Here is a 15,590-nt window from a genome sequence, read left to right as displayed (position 1 = left end):
GAACTGACTGCTGTCACTTTGTGAGAAACGTAAAGGACCGATTCTGCTGGTGCTGCACACCTGCCTCCAGCCCTGGTGATCCGTGAGTCTGAGGGAGGGTTGTGTAAGCCTGGTGTTTGTCTGCTCCAGGACAGCAGGTGGAGTGACTTCCCTGGGGAACATTCTGAAGCCTCAGTTATCTGTTCCCTTTAACAACTTTAACTGAAGTTAATGAAGTCCAAAAATATAAGCCTTAGTAAAACTGTTAGTTTTGCTTTTATATTGAGTATCTGGCTCAAGTTACCTTCCTCATTGTATCTAAAACCAGCAGATGTTCCAGCTGTCACATTCCATCACTGTTCTCTGACCTGCCCCCAACGTTGGAAGGTCAATGACCACAGGTGAGATCTTAGGTCAGGAAGGGGAGTTAGACCAAGAACACACCTCCAGGTAGGAAAAGACGCCTCCTTCTCCTTCACTGAGCCCGCAGTGAGATATGCTCATGTAAGTGGGGTTGGTGGTATAAGTCCCAGAGACTGACACAGTTATGCCAAAATTACTCTAGAAAAAAATATATATTCCAAGAGAGTAATGAGAGAACTAATATTATAAAGACTAGTAATTAAGACAGTTTTTGAACCACAAAGTGACAAATCAGTGGAACAAAATAAAGTCTAGAAATAGACCCAGATACACATGGAGATTTAAAATATGATAAAAGTAGCTTTTGAAATCATGAAATGAAAACTAGCTCAATAAATGGTATCATTGGTACCATGGAAATACCATTTAGGGGAAAATAGATAAAAATGGATCAACCTCATACTTTAAATGAAAATAAATTCTGAATGGAACAAATACTTCAATGCAATAAAAGGAAACAATAAAAGCTAGAACAGGATTTGACCTTTGAAATAATAATAGTAATAATTTTTAAGTGGGGAAAGGTCTTTCTGAGTATGATGTAAAAACCTTAGGATCCATGAGAGCGTAAAAATTTCCTTTCAGAAGGAACAACTGTAAGCAACATCTTAGACAAATGACAAACTAGGAAGAATATTTTCAGCACTGTAACAGAGGTCTGGTGTCCTTAATTTACAGAGTCCTTGTCACATCAGTAACAAAGAAATGAGCCAATAGAAACAATGAGCAAATTACATGCCTAGACAAGTCACAGTAAATAAATTCAGTCAGTTTCTAAGTATGGAAGGGAGCTCAGCCTCTGTCATAACTAGAGAAATGAGGTACAATCAGTTGCCACTTTTACCTGTCAGGTTTGTAAATATTAAAATTTGAATTGAAGGAAAAAAGTAGCATTTCATGAATACTTGCTGGGAATTTAAATTGGCAATTTTAGAGACATTTTACAGTATCTGTTAAACTTGTAAGGTGCTTAAGCTGTCACCTGTCAGTTCCACTGCTAGTAATTGACCTAAATGTTGATTCACAAACACACCTCTGTATGCTCAAGGATGTTAGCAGCTATCACAAATTGGAGATCATCTAAATGATCATGAATAGAGTCCTGATTGAGTCAGTCATGGTAAATTCATATAATGGAGAAACATGCAGCTGTTTTAAAGTAAGACAAACATACATATTATGTTTAGTAGGGGGAGGGGGAGAAGTCAGACCCCTGAACGGGATTATGTAGGGTCCTAACTGGATGAGACCGCATGCACACTCACACATGCCACAGTGTATATAGTAGATACACTAGAATTGCATAGTTTTTTTTTTTTTTTTTTTTTTTTTTTTTTCATTTTTCTGAAGCTGGAAACAGGGAGAGACAGTCAGACAGACTCCCGCATGCGCCCGACCGGGATCCACCCGGCACGCCCACCAGGGGCGGTGCTCTGCCCCCCAGGGGGCGATGCTCTGCCCATCCTGGGCGTCGCCATATTGCGACCAGAGCCACTCTAGCGCCTGAGGCAGAGGCCACAGAGCCATGCCCAGCGCCCGGGCCATCTCTGCTCCAATGGAGTCTTGGCTGCGGGAGGGGAAGAGAGAGACAGAGAGGAAAGCGCGGCGGAGAGGTGGAGAAGCAAATGGGCGCTTCTCCTGTGTGCCCTGGCCGGGAATCGAACCCGGGTCCTCCGCACGCTAGGCCGACGCTCTACCGCTGAGCCAACCGGCCAGGGCTGAATTGCATAGTTTTTTGAGAAGGAAGTCTAAACTGTTCACTAGGGATCCTACAGGGATGAGGACCACATATCCAGGACCCTTCCCAGGGTCACTAACACTCCACACTTACCACCTCTCTTACTCCCCCACATCCCCACCCATCTGGGCCCAGAGAGGAGGAAGCATTGGAGACCCTTCATCTTCCTTCTGGAAGCTGCCTTTACTATCCCCTGTGTGTCTTCTCTGTGACCCTGAAGACATGGGGTAGCGGCTAGCTAGAGGCAGGGGGGAGGTGGGAGGAGGCCACATGGTATGAACAAGGGTCAATAAGTACTAACCACAGGCAGTTGTGCCTACAGTTTCTCTCTACCAGGAGAAACACCTGATGGTTCTAAATCCCCAAATCCACCAGCCTGCGATGCTTTAAGAATAGTCTGGAATTTAATTGAACAATTCCAGGACAGATAATACTTGGCAGAAGTTAAGATCTTATTGTTTATTTATTGTTTATATACTTTAAAAAAATAAACTTGTTATGTAAAATAAATGCAACCAATTTCTGAATATTTATTTTGTATCCTGCTATTTTACTGAATTCATTTATGAGTTCTAGTAGTTTTTGGTGGAATCTTTAGAGTTCTCTATATAGCATATAACATCACCTACAAATAGTGACAGTTTTATCCTTCCTTTCCAATTTGGACACTTTTAATTCTTTTTGTCTGATTATTGTGGCTAGGACTTTCAGTACTATATTTAATAAGAGTTGTGAAAGTGGTCATCCCTGTCTTGTTCCTGGTCTTAAGAAACACACACACACACACACACACACACACACACTAAGTGAGAGGCAGAGTGACAGAGAGACAGGTTCCCACATGTGCCCTGACTGGGATCCACCCAGCAAGTCCCCTACTGCACGATGCTCTTCCCATGTGGGACTGCTGCTCCATTGCTCAGCAACCAAGCTATTTTAGCACACCTGAGGTGAGGCCATGGAGCCATCCTCAGCACCCAGAGCCAACTTGCTTGATTTATTTGAGCCATGGCTGCAGGAGGGGAAGAAAGAGAGAGACAGACAGAAGAATAAGGGAAAGGGCAGAGAAGCAGATGGTTGCTTCCACTGTGTGCCCTGACCAGGAATCAAACTCAGGATTTCCACATTCTGGGCCAACACTCTACTGCTGAGCCAATGGTCAGGGCCAGTAAAACACTTTTTGGCTTTTCCTGTTGAGTATGATCTTGGTGTGGATTTATGTATGGCCTATATTATGTTGAGATATGTTTCCTTTATTCTACTTTGCTGAGAATTTTTATTATAAATGGGTCCTGGATTTTGTCAAATGCTTTCTCTGCATCTATTGATATGATCATATGATTTTTATGCTTCATTTTGTTATTTATGTGGTGTATTACATTAATTTATTTGCTGATATTTTATCAACCCTGCATCCCAAGAATAAATCCCACTTGATCATGGTGTATGATTTTCTTTCTTTTTTTTTTTTTAACATGCAATATGGTGTATGATCTTCTAATGTATTAGTGAAGCCAGTTTGCTAATATTTTGTTGAGGATTTCTGCATCTGTTTATCAGGGATATTAGTCTATAGTTTTCTTTCTTAGTAGTGTCTTTATTTGGTTTTGGAATCTGGATAATGTTGGCCTGGTAAAATGAGCTTGGGAGTGTTTCCTCATCTTGAATTTTTTGGAATAGTTTGAAAAGTATAGGTGATAGTACTTCCTTGAATGTTTGGTAAAACTCATTCATGAAACCATCCAATCTTGGACTCTTCTTTGTTGGGAGTTATTTGATTATTGATTGGATTTTGTTGGTTTTAATTGGCCTGTTCAGATTTTCTGTTTCTTCTTGATTCAGTTTTGGAAGATTGTATGTTTCTAGGGATTTATCCAGTTCTTCCAAATTGTCCAATTTTTTGGCATAAGGATGTTTGTAATGTTTTATTATAGTTCTTTGTAATTCTGTGGTGTTAATTGTACTTTTCCTCTATATTTCTGATTTTATTTATTGAGATCCTCTCTCCTTTTTTCTTAATGAGTCTGGTTAATTTGTCTGTTCAGAGAACCAGCTCTTGTTTTCATTGATCTTTTGCATAGCTTTTTAGACTCTATTTTGTTTGTCTCCACTCAAATCTTTATTGTTTCCTTATTTGTATTCATTTGGGGCTTTGTTTGTTGTTTCTTTCCTAGTTCCTTTAGGTGTAAGCTAATATTGTTTGAGATTTTTCTTGTTTCTGGAGGTAGACCTGTATTGCTATGAGTTTTCCTCATAGGAATGCATTTGTTGTGTCCCATAAATATGGGGTTGTTGTGATCTCATTCTCATTTATTTCAAGGTATCTTTTGATTTCTTCTTTGATCTCATTGTTAAACTATTTATTTTTTAGAAACATGTTATTTATCCTCCATGTATTTGTGTGTTTTTCAGTTTACTTTTTTGTAATTTATTTCTAGTTTAACACCATTATGGTCAGAGAAGATGTCTGATATGATTTCAATCTTCTTTTATTTACTGAGGCTTGTTTTGTGTCCTAACATGTGATCTCTCCTGAAAGATGTTCTATGTGCACTTGAAAAGAATGTATATTCTTCTGCTTTGGGGTGAAATGTTCTGAAAATATCAATTAAATCTGTCTGGTTTAGTGTGTCATTAAAGGTCACTGTTTTCTTGTTGAATTGTCACTGGAAGATCCGACTATTGATGTCAATCAATAGTGGGTTTTAAAATTCTCTACTATACTTTTATTACTGCTTATCTCTCCCTTTATGTCCATCAAGATTTGCTTTTTATACAGGGGTTGGCAGAAGTAGGCTTACAGTTGTAAGTTATTCTTGTTTTATTAATTACTGTATTTTTTGTTTGTATTATTTAAAATTATTGTACCATTTTTTGAGTTAATAAAGCTATCATAATAATCATAACCTGCATGTCTTTTCCACATAGACAACTTTACACCGACTTTTGCTACCCCTGTGTTTAGGTGCTGTATTAGGGGCATAAATGTTTACAAGGGTTATATCCTCTTGTTGGATATACATGTCATTATGTAGTGTACTTCTTTGTCTCCCACTATCACCTTTGTTTAAAAGTCTAATTTGTCTGATACAAGCATTGCTACCCCAGCTTTCTTTTTCATTTTCAAATATCTTTCCCCATCTTTTTACTTTTAGTCTGTGTCTGCCTTTGTTCTGAGGTGGGTCTCTTGTAGACAGTGAGCATCTGCATCATGGTTTTTTATCCATTCAGCTTCCCTTTATCTTTTTAATGGAGCATTTAATCTATTTACTTTAAAGTGATTATTGATAGGTACCTGTTTATTGCCCTTTTATTATACAGATTTATGCTCCTTGTCTTTTTCTTCTTAAAAAAGTTTTTTTAATATTTTTTTTAATGCTGGTTTGGTGGTGATTACCTCCTTTAGAATTTTTGTTTTTTGGTCTGGGAAACACTTTATTTTCCTTTCAATTTTTAATGATAGCTTTGCTGGGTGGAGTAGTCTTGTCAGACAACCCTTATTTTTTGCATCTTACTAATGCCTGTGCAGTGAGATTTTGAAAAGCCAACCATTTTTTTCTTGACATGGTTTATTTTAATAAAAAATACAGCTAAACATATTTATTACAGATTACATCAAACTATAGACAATGAGATTCTCTCTGCATAGTAACCAACACTGATATGTGTGTTTGAATTTTCAAATGGATTACTTGTAATCCTTTAAGGTGCAGGTTATTTAAGGATTTAAGCAAATCATTTGATAAAGGATATTTCTAGTAAGTGAGTAACATTTAAGATGATGTATTTGAATAAATCTTTCAAAAATCAGAATTCTATAAAAGCCAAATTTCCTTGTATTGTAACAATAATTAACCACAAACTTAATTGCTGAGGAGTAAGAAGCTCCTCTTATGAAAAGCAACCAATTTTATCGACCACTTACTGTTGTGCTCATGAAGTAGGAGCTGGTGAAACCCAGTAACCCGCCAGACAGCAACATGGTGTAGGAAGCAGCAGGTTTAATTTCTTTAATTCAGTTCTCGAAAGAGAACCTTTGCTTTGAGTTGGTCTCTTTTGCATTTTCTTTCATCAGGTAAAGTCCAGCATTCTTTTCTTTTTTTCATTGTTAACCATTTCTTTTTTTATTATTGATTATAATTTATTGTGTTTAATAGATTCTAGTGTTGCCCGAATGCATCACTCCTCCCCTGTAAACCCCTCAACATCTCCCTTGCCCTCATCTCCATAGCAACCTCTACCCTTCCCTTCAGCTTTATCCCATCCTACCATCCCCTTTCCCTCTGTTCTCTTTTCCTATTTGGTCCCTTTGATCCCTCCTCTGTCTCAATTCCATTCCTCAGTTCACAATGTCCATTGGATTCCTCAAATGAGTGAGGTCATATGATATTTTTCCTTTTCTGCCTGGCTTATTTCACTTAACATAATAGTTTCCATGTCCATCCATTTTGTCACAAAAGATAAGATTTCCTTCTTTTTCATATTTCATTCTATATATGTACCACTGCTTTTTAATCCACTCATTCACTGATGGACATTTGGGCTGTTTCCAGATCTTCGCTATTGTGAACAGTGCTGCCATAAACATGGGGGTACATTTCTCCTTTTAAAAGAGTGCTATGGTGTTCTTGGGGTATATTCCTAAAAGTGGGATAGCTGGGTCAAAAGGCAGTTCGATTTTTAATTTTTTGAGGACTCTCCATACTGTTTTCCACAGTGGCTGTACCATCTGCATTCCCACCAGCAGGAGGGTCCCCTTTTCTCCACATCCTCACCAGCACTTGTTCTGTGTTGTTTTGTTGATGAGATCCATTCTGACTGGTGTGAGGTGATATCTCATTGTGGTTTTAATTTGCATTTCTCTAATGATTAGTGCTGTTGAGCATTTTTTCACATGCCTATTGGCCATCTGTATGTCCTCTTTGGAGAAGTGTCTATTCATTTCTTTCACCCATTTTTTTGATTGGATTGTTTATCTTCCTGGTGTTGAGTTTTACAAGTTCTTTATATATTTTGGTTATTAACCCCTTATCAGATGTATTGTCGAATATGTTCTCCCATTGTGTAGTTTGTCTTTTATTCTGTTCTTATTGTTTTTAGCTGTGCAAAAGCTTTTTAGTTTGATATAGTCCCATTTGTTTATCCTGTCTTTTATTTCAATTACCCCTGGAGATAAATTGGCAAATATATTGCTGCGAGAGATGTCCGAGAGCTAACTGCCTATGTTTTCTTCTAAGATGCTTATGGTTTCACGGCTTACATTTAAGTCTTTTATCTATTTTGGGTTTATTTTTTGTGAATGGTATAAGTTGGTGGTCTAGTTTCATTTTTTTGCAGGTAGCTGTCCAATTTTCCCAACATCATTTGTTGAAGAGTCTGTCTTTGCTCCATTGTATTCTCTTACCTCCTTTGTCGAATATCAGTTGTCCCTAAAGGTATGGGTTTATTTCTGGGTTCCTTGTTCTGTTCCATTGATCTGTATGCCTGTTCTTATGCCAGTACCAAGCTGTTTTGAGTACAATGACATTGTAGTATAACTTGATATCAGGAAGTGTGATACCTCCCACTTTATTCTTACTTTTCAAGATTGCTGAGTCTATTCTTGTTTTTCTTTTTCTTTTTGGTTCCATATACATTTTTGGAATATATGTTCTATATCTTTGAAGTATGTCATTGGTATTTTTATTGGTATTGCATTAAATTTATAAATTGCTTTGGTACTTTATATTTTTCATTGCAACAGTGAAGGGGATTGTTTCCTTAATTTCTCTTTCTGACAGTTCATTGTTGGTTTATAAAAATGCCTCTGGAGATGACTTCAGAGTAATGGCGGGGTAGGAAGTGATACCAATAAATCTTCCCCAAAACTCAACAAGATCTTCAACCAGAAACAGAAAAACCTATACTTGGAGCCTCCAGATGCTTCACAATACACCCAAAGGTATGGTTGAGTGAAAAATTGGCTAAATATATAACCAAACCCCGAAGGAAATAGGAAGTAAGAAATGCTCTGCCTTCCTCACTAACCTAAACAGGGCGGCTTTCTCTGGTAACTGTGAATATAGAAACTGAGGCGGGCAAAGGGGGTGAATAGATCCAGGCCGTGGCACAAACGGCCGAACCAGGCTATGGCATGGAGATCCAAGCCGAGGAAAATCTGATCCTGTGGCAACCCGGGCAATACAAGCTAACACTCGCGCCAAACCCAAACAAAGAAAGACAAGCGGAGCGGCCATTTTACCCGGTCTCCTGGTCGGCGTGCGCACAGTTAGTGGGCGAGAGATTTCTTCCTAAGCCCCAGGAGTGGGTGCCCGTGTTGCCCCATGGAGAGGCAGGGTCAGAGGCCTTTCTGTAGGCCGAGGGCAGAGTCTCTGGGCAGCCCCAGCGCCCTGGGAAAGCCATGCACGGGAGGGAGTGAGAACTAATTCCAACGGTGGAGATTTTCCATGTGGACGGGGGTTTCACTCAGAGGGAGACGCGGCCGGCCTCATATCCTGGTTTGCGTGCGCAGATAGTGAATGAGAGATTCCACCGAGTGCCTTGGCAGTGCACACCTGTGTTATCGCACAGAGGGGCAGAGTCAGGGGCCTTTGTGTGGGCAAAAGCGGAATCTCGGGCCGCCCCAGCGCCTTGCAAAAGCCGTGCACGGGGACGAAGCGAGACTCAATTCCAACGCTGCAACTTTTCCCTGCAGTTGGGGGTTTCACTCAGAGCGTGAGACTGCTGGCCCGATATCCTGGTCGCAGACAGTGAGTGAGAGTTTCCTCCAAGCGCCCTGGAAGTGGGCGCCCGCCTGTGTTACCGGACAGAGTGGCAGAGCCAGAGGTCTTTGAGTGGGTGGAAAGCCCGCCTGATTATGCTAGCAGCTCTGACTGACTGAGCCTTACCCAGAGCCCTGTGCTGAGTGGAAATAGAGTGGGGAGTTGCCAGCTCTTTGAGCCTCTTACTATCCAGGCAGAGGCAGCAGCAACCCCATAGCTGGATTATCAGGCTACTAATTGAGGAAGGAAAGACTAGGAGAAAGGCTCCAAGAACACGGACTCTCTCACTGTTGGAGCCTATAAATGCTAATGAGCCTCGACTGCCAACGAGACTAAAGCACAATACATGACATTGCCATAGAGACTTATCAACTGAAAACCTCTACCTGAGCATGCCAAAGGGGCAGAACCTGGGGTACAGAGTCACCGACCAGGAAGAGGGAGAGAAAAGAAAAAGCAAGAAGATAACCTCTCAAAATCAAGAATAATCTGCAGACTTTATAACCTATCCCATTTTATTATATTTGTTCATTTGTTTCTCTTATCTTCATTCTTGATACTTTTTTTCCTCCTCCAATTTGGCCAATTAACTCTCTGCCAGTCTTACTCTCTCCTCTCCTTGAACTACACTACCCATAAGTGTTACATCTCCCATTATCTTTTCTCTTCTCTTCCTTTCTCTCTATGAGGGTTGCACTCCAAAACCCTTAACTCTCTCTCTCTCTCTCCTTTCTTTTTTCTTCTTTTAGTGGTTCCCTCTTTTTTTCTCTCTCTCTCTTTCTTTTCTCCCTCTATATTAGTTTCTTCCTTTCCCCTTTACATCTCCTCTCATTCAAACCTCAATAACAAACAAATTATCTTATCTAGGACTCAAACTTATGTTTGTGGCATTTTGGGGGGTTTTTACTTCACCTTTTTAACTCACTAGCAGTGCTCCCATCCCTGGCTCTCCATATTATCTAGTTCTTGTTCCACTAAATACAATAGTCATTTTTTAATTTGTCCCCACATTTTTCCGTTTTCCTCTTATTCCTCTCATCATAACTCTTAGACAACCAACACCTAAAAGCAAATCACTTTATTCTTGACCCAAATTTTTTCCTTATTTGCTTTTTGTGGGTCCATACGCTCTTTTTTTTTCTTTTTTCTTTTTTTTTTGCCCCTTTATTACTTTTCCCCAATTCAGGCCCTATATCACAGGCATTGTTTGTTATAATTCACAGTTCACCACAAGATTTTCTCAAGAAAGAGGGGAGAGGAGAGGAGAGGAAAAAAGGAGGGGCGGAATAATTTCCTTTTTTTTAAATTTTTATTTCATTTTATTTTTCTTTATTTCATTATTAATTTTTTTAAATAAAACAACTCTTTTCAATTTTTTATTTTTTTATTATTATTTTTAACATTTTATTCTTTATTAAATCTCATTAATACTATCAACAAAACCACCCTCAGATGCCATTAAGGAAGAGAAAATCGAATATCATGGATACAAAAGAAAGAGAGGTAACACAGCTAGATGAGGAAAAATCTATGGAGAAAAAATTTAATATATTGGAAACCTTGGAGCTAAATGACAGAGAATTCAAGATAGAAATCCTAAAAATCCTCCGAGATATACAAGAAAACACAGAAAGGCAATTTAAGGAGCTCAGAAAACAACTCAATGAACACAAAGAATATATGTCCAAGGAAATTGAAACTATAAAAACAAATCAAACAGAGATGAAAAACTCAATTCACGAGCTGAAAAACGAAGTAACAAGCTTAGCTAATAGAACAGGTCAGATAGAAGAGAGGATTAGTGAAATAAAAGATAAGCAACTTGAGGCACAACAGAGAGAAGAAGAAAGAGACTCAAAAATTTAAAAAAATGAGATAGCCCTACAAGAATTATCTGACTCCATCAGAAAGAATAACATAAGAATAATAGGTATATCAGTGGGAGAAGAGAGAGAAAATGGAATGGAGAGCAAACTCAAACAAATAATAGATGAGAACTTCCCAAGCCTGTGGAAAGATCTAAAGCCTCAAGTTCAAGAAGCAAACAGAACTCCGAGTTTTCTTAACCCCAACAAACCTACTCCAAGGCATATCATAATGAAATTGACATAAACCAACAGCAAAGAAAAAATTCTCAAGGCAGCCAGGGAAAAGAAGAATACAACATATAAAGGAAGGCCCATTAGATGATCATCAGATTTCTCAGCAGAAACTCTACAAGCTAGAAGAGAGTGGACCCCAATATTTAAAGTCCTGAAAGAGAGGAACTTGCAGCCACGAATACTATACCCATCAAAGCTATCCTTCAAGTATGAAAAAGAAATAAAAACATTCACAGATACAGAAAAGATGAGGGAATTCATTATCAGAAAACCCCCACTCCAGGAATTACAAAAGGGGGTTCTCCAATCAGATACAAAGAACAACAAAAAAAAAAGGAGCCACAAGTAAAAGCTCCAAGAAGAACACAATAAAACCAAATTTAAACTGTGACAACAACAAAAAGAAAGAGGGGGAGAAGATGGAGATTAACAGTAGCAAAGGACGATGGAGTGCAAAAGTACTCACAAAATAGTTCGCTACAATGAACAGGGTAGGGACCCTTTTCATTACTCAAAGGTAACCACCAATAAAAAAACCACCACAGAAGCACATGAGATAAAAAAGATAGCAACAGAGGAAAGATGTATGGAATACAACCAAATAAAAACAAAAGATAGAAAAACGAAAGAGAAGGATCAAACAAGACACAAAACTAACAGAAAGCAAGATATAAAATGGCAATAGGGAACTCACAAGTATCAATAATTACACTAAATGTAAACGGATTAAACTCACCAATAAAAAGGCACAGAGTAGCAGAATGGATTAAAAACAAAATCCAACTGTATGCTGCCTACAGGAAACTCATCTAAGTAACAAGGATAAAAACAAATTCAAAGTGAAAGGCTGGAAAACAATACTCCAAGCAAATAACATCCAAAAAAAAGCAGGTGTAGCAATACTCATATCGGATAATGCTGACTACAAGACAGGAAAAGTACTCAGAGACAAAAATGGCCATTTCATAATGGCTGAGGGGACACTGAATCAAGATGATAACAATTCTTAATATATATGCACCAAACCAAGGAGCACCAAAATATATAAGACAGTTACTTATTGATCTTAAAACAAAAACAGACAAAAACACAATCATACTTGGAGACCTCAATACACCACTGACGGCTCTAGATCGGTCATCCAAACAGAGAATCAACAAAGACATAGTGGCCTTAAACAAAACACTAGAGCACCTGGATATGATAGACATCTACAGGACATTTCATCACAAAGTGACTGAGTATACATTTTTCTCCAGTGTACATGGATCATTCTCAAGAATTGACCATATGTTGGGCCACAAAAACAACATCAGCAAATTCAGAAAAATTGAAGTTGTACCAAGCATATTTTCTGATCATAAAGCCTTGAAACTAGAATTCAACTGCAAAAAAGAGGAAAAAAATCCCATAAAAATGTGGAAACTAAACAACATACTTTTAAAAAATGAATGGGTCAAAGAAGAAATAAGTGCAGAGATCAAAAGATATATACAGACTAATGAAAATGACAATACGACATATCAGAATCTATGGGATGCAGCAAAAGCAGTGATAAGAGGGAAGTTCCTATCACTTCAGGCATATATGAAGAAACAAGAGAGAGCCCAAGTGAACCACTTAACTTCCCACCTTAAGGAACTAGAAAAAGAAGAACAAAGAAAACCCAAAACCAGCCGAAGAAAGGAGATAATAAAAATCAGAGCAGAAATAAATGAATTAGAGAACAGAAAAACTATAGAAAAAATTCATAGAACAAGGAGCTGGTTCTTTGAAAAGATCAACAAAATTGACAAACCCTTGGCAAGACTTACCAAGGAAAAAAGAGAAAGAACTCATATAAACAAAATCCAAAATGAAAGAGGAGAAATCACCACGGACACCGTAGATATACAAAGAATTATTGTAGAATACTATGAAAAACTGTATGCCACTAAATTCAACAACCTAGAAGAAATGGATAAATTCCTAGAACAATACAACCTTCCTAGACTGAGTCAACAAGAAGCAGAAAGCCTAAACAAACCTATCAGTAGAGAAGAAATAGAAAAAACCATTAAAAACCTCCCCAAAAATAAAAGTCCAGGCCCTGACGGCTATACCAGCAAATTTTATCAAACATTCAAAGAAGACTTGGTTCCTATTCTACTCAAAGTCTTCCAAAAAATTGAAGAAGCAATACTTCCAAACACATTTTATGAGGCCAACATAACCCTCATACCAAAACCAGGCAAGGATGGCACAAAAAAAGGAAATTACAGACCAATATCTCTAATGAATACAGATGCTAAAATACTAAACAAAATACTAGCAAATTGAATACAACATATTAAAAAAATAATACATCATGATCAAGTGGGATTCATCCCAGAATCTCAAGGATGGTTCAACATACCTAAAACGGTGAACGTAATACACCATATCAACAAAACAAAGAACAAAAACCACATGATCTTATCAATAGACGCAGAAAAGGCTTTCGATAAAATACAACACAATTTTATGTTTAAGACTCTCAACAAAATGGGTATAAAAGGAAAATATTTCAACATGATAAAGGCCATATATGATAAACCATCAGCTAACATCATATTAAATGGCACTAAACTGAAGGCTTTCCCCCTTAAATCAGGAACAAGATAGGGTTGTCCACTCTCTCCACTCTTATTTAATGTGGTACTAGAGGTTCTAGCCAGAGCAATCAGACAAGATAAAGAAATAAAAGGCATCCATATCAGAAAAGAAGAAGTAAAAGTATCACTTTTTGCAGATGATATGATCCTATTCATCGAAAATCCCAAAGAATCCACAAAAAGACTAGAAACAATAAGCCAATACAGTAAGGTCGCAGGATACAAAATTAACACACAGAAGTCAATAGCCTTTCTATATGCCAACAATGAAACAACTGAGAACAAACTCAAAAGAATAATCCCCTTCATGATTGCAACAACAAAAAATAAAATACTTAGGAATAAACATAACAAAGAATGTAAAGGACTTATATAATGAAAACTATAAACCATTGTTAAGGGAAATCGAAAAGATATAATGAGATGGAAGAATATACCTTGTTCTTGGCTTGGAAGAATAAATATAATCAAGATGGCTATATTACCAAAAGCAATATAAAAATTTAATGCAATTCCCATTAAACTTCCAATGACTTTTTTTTAAAGAAATATAGAAAAAATCATCAGATTTATATGGAACTATAAAAAACCCCGAATAGCCAAAGCAATCCTAAAGAAAAAGAATGAAGCTGGGGGCATTAAAATACCTGACTTCAAACTCTATTATAGGGCCACGACAATCAAAACAGCATGGTATTGGCAGAAAAATAGACACTCGGACCAATGGAACAGAATAGAAAGTCCAGAAATAAAACCACATATATATAGTCAAATAATTTTTGATAAAGGGGCCAACAACACACAATGGAGAAAAGAAAGCCTCTTCAATAAATGGTGCTGGGAAAACTGGAAAGCCACATGCAAAAGAATGAAACTGGACTACATTCTCTCCCCCTGTACAAAAATTAACTCAAAATGGATCAAAGATCTAAACATAAGACCTGAAACAATTAAGTACATAGAAGAAGACATAGGTACTCAACTCATGGACCTGGGTTTTAAAGAGCATTTTATGAATTTGACTCCACAGGCAAGAGAAGTGAAGGCAAAAATTAATGAATGGGACTACATCAGACTAAGGAGTTTGTGCTCAGCAAGAGAAACTGATAACAAAATAAACAGAAAGCCAACTAAATGGGAAATGATATTTTCAAACAACAGCTCAGATAAGGGCCTAATATCCAAAATATACAAAGAACTCATAAAACTCAACAACAAACAAACAATCCAATAAAAAAATGGGAAGAGGATATGAATAGACACTTCTCCCAGGAAGAAATACAAATGGCCAACAGATATATGAAAAGATGCTCATCTTCTTTATCTATTAGAGAAATGCAAATCAAAACGGCAATGAGATACCACCTCACACCTGTTCGATTAACTGTTATTAGCAAGACAGGTAATAGCAAATGTTGGAGAGGCTGTGGAGAAAAAGGAACCCTCATACACTGTTGGTGGGAATGTAAAGTAGTACAACCATTATGGAAGAAAGTATGGTGGTTCCTCAAAAAACTGAAAATAGAACTACCTTATGACCCAGCAATCCCTCTCCTGGGTATATATCCCCAAAACTCAGAAACATTGATACGTAAAGACACATGCAGCCCCATGTTTATTGCAGCATTGTTCACATTGGCCAGGACATGGAAACAACCAAAAAGCCCATCAATAGATGACTGGATAAAGAAGATGTGGCACATATACACTATGGAATACTATTCAGCCATAAGAAATGATAACATTGGAACATTTACAGCAAAATGGTGGGATCTTGATAACATGATACGAAGCGAAATAAGTAAATCAGAAAAAACCAGGAACTGTATTATTCCATACGTAGGCGGGACGTAATAGTGAAACTAAGAGACATTGATAAGAGTGTGGTGGTTATGGGGGGGAGGGGGGAATGGGATAGGGAAAGGGGGTGGGGAGGGGCACAAAGAAAACAAGA

At 37.9% G+C, this 15,590-nt stretch overlaps 1 protein-coding gene across 1 annotated transcript in view; it reads left to right on the top strand.

Annotated features, from left to right (window-relative positions):
- Positions 1 to 15,590, top strand: part of LOC136319466 (ryanodine receptor 2-like) — a 190,264-nt gene that overhangs the window by 160,962 nt on the left and 13,712 nt on the right.

This window comes from Saccopteryx bilineata, chromosome 1 (assembly GCF_036850765.1).
Source record: "Saccopteryx bilineata isolate mSacBil1 chromosome 1, mSacBil1_pri_phased_curated, whole genome shotgun sequence".
NCBI classification, from domain to species: Eukaryota; Metazoa; Chordata; class Mammalia; order Chiroptera; family Emballonuridae; genus Saccopteryx; species Saccopteryx bilineata.
Note: the sequence above shows the minus strand (reverse complement) of the source record. Positions and strands in the feature narration are given on the sequence as shown.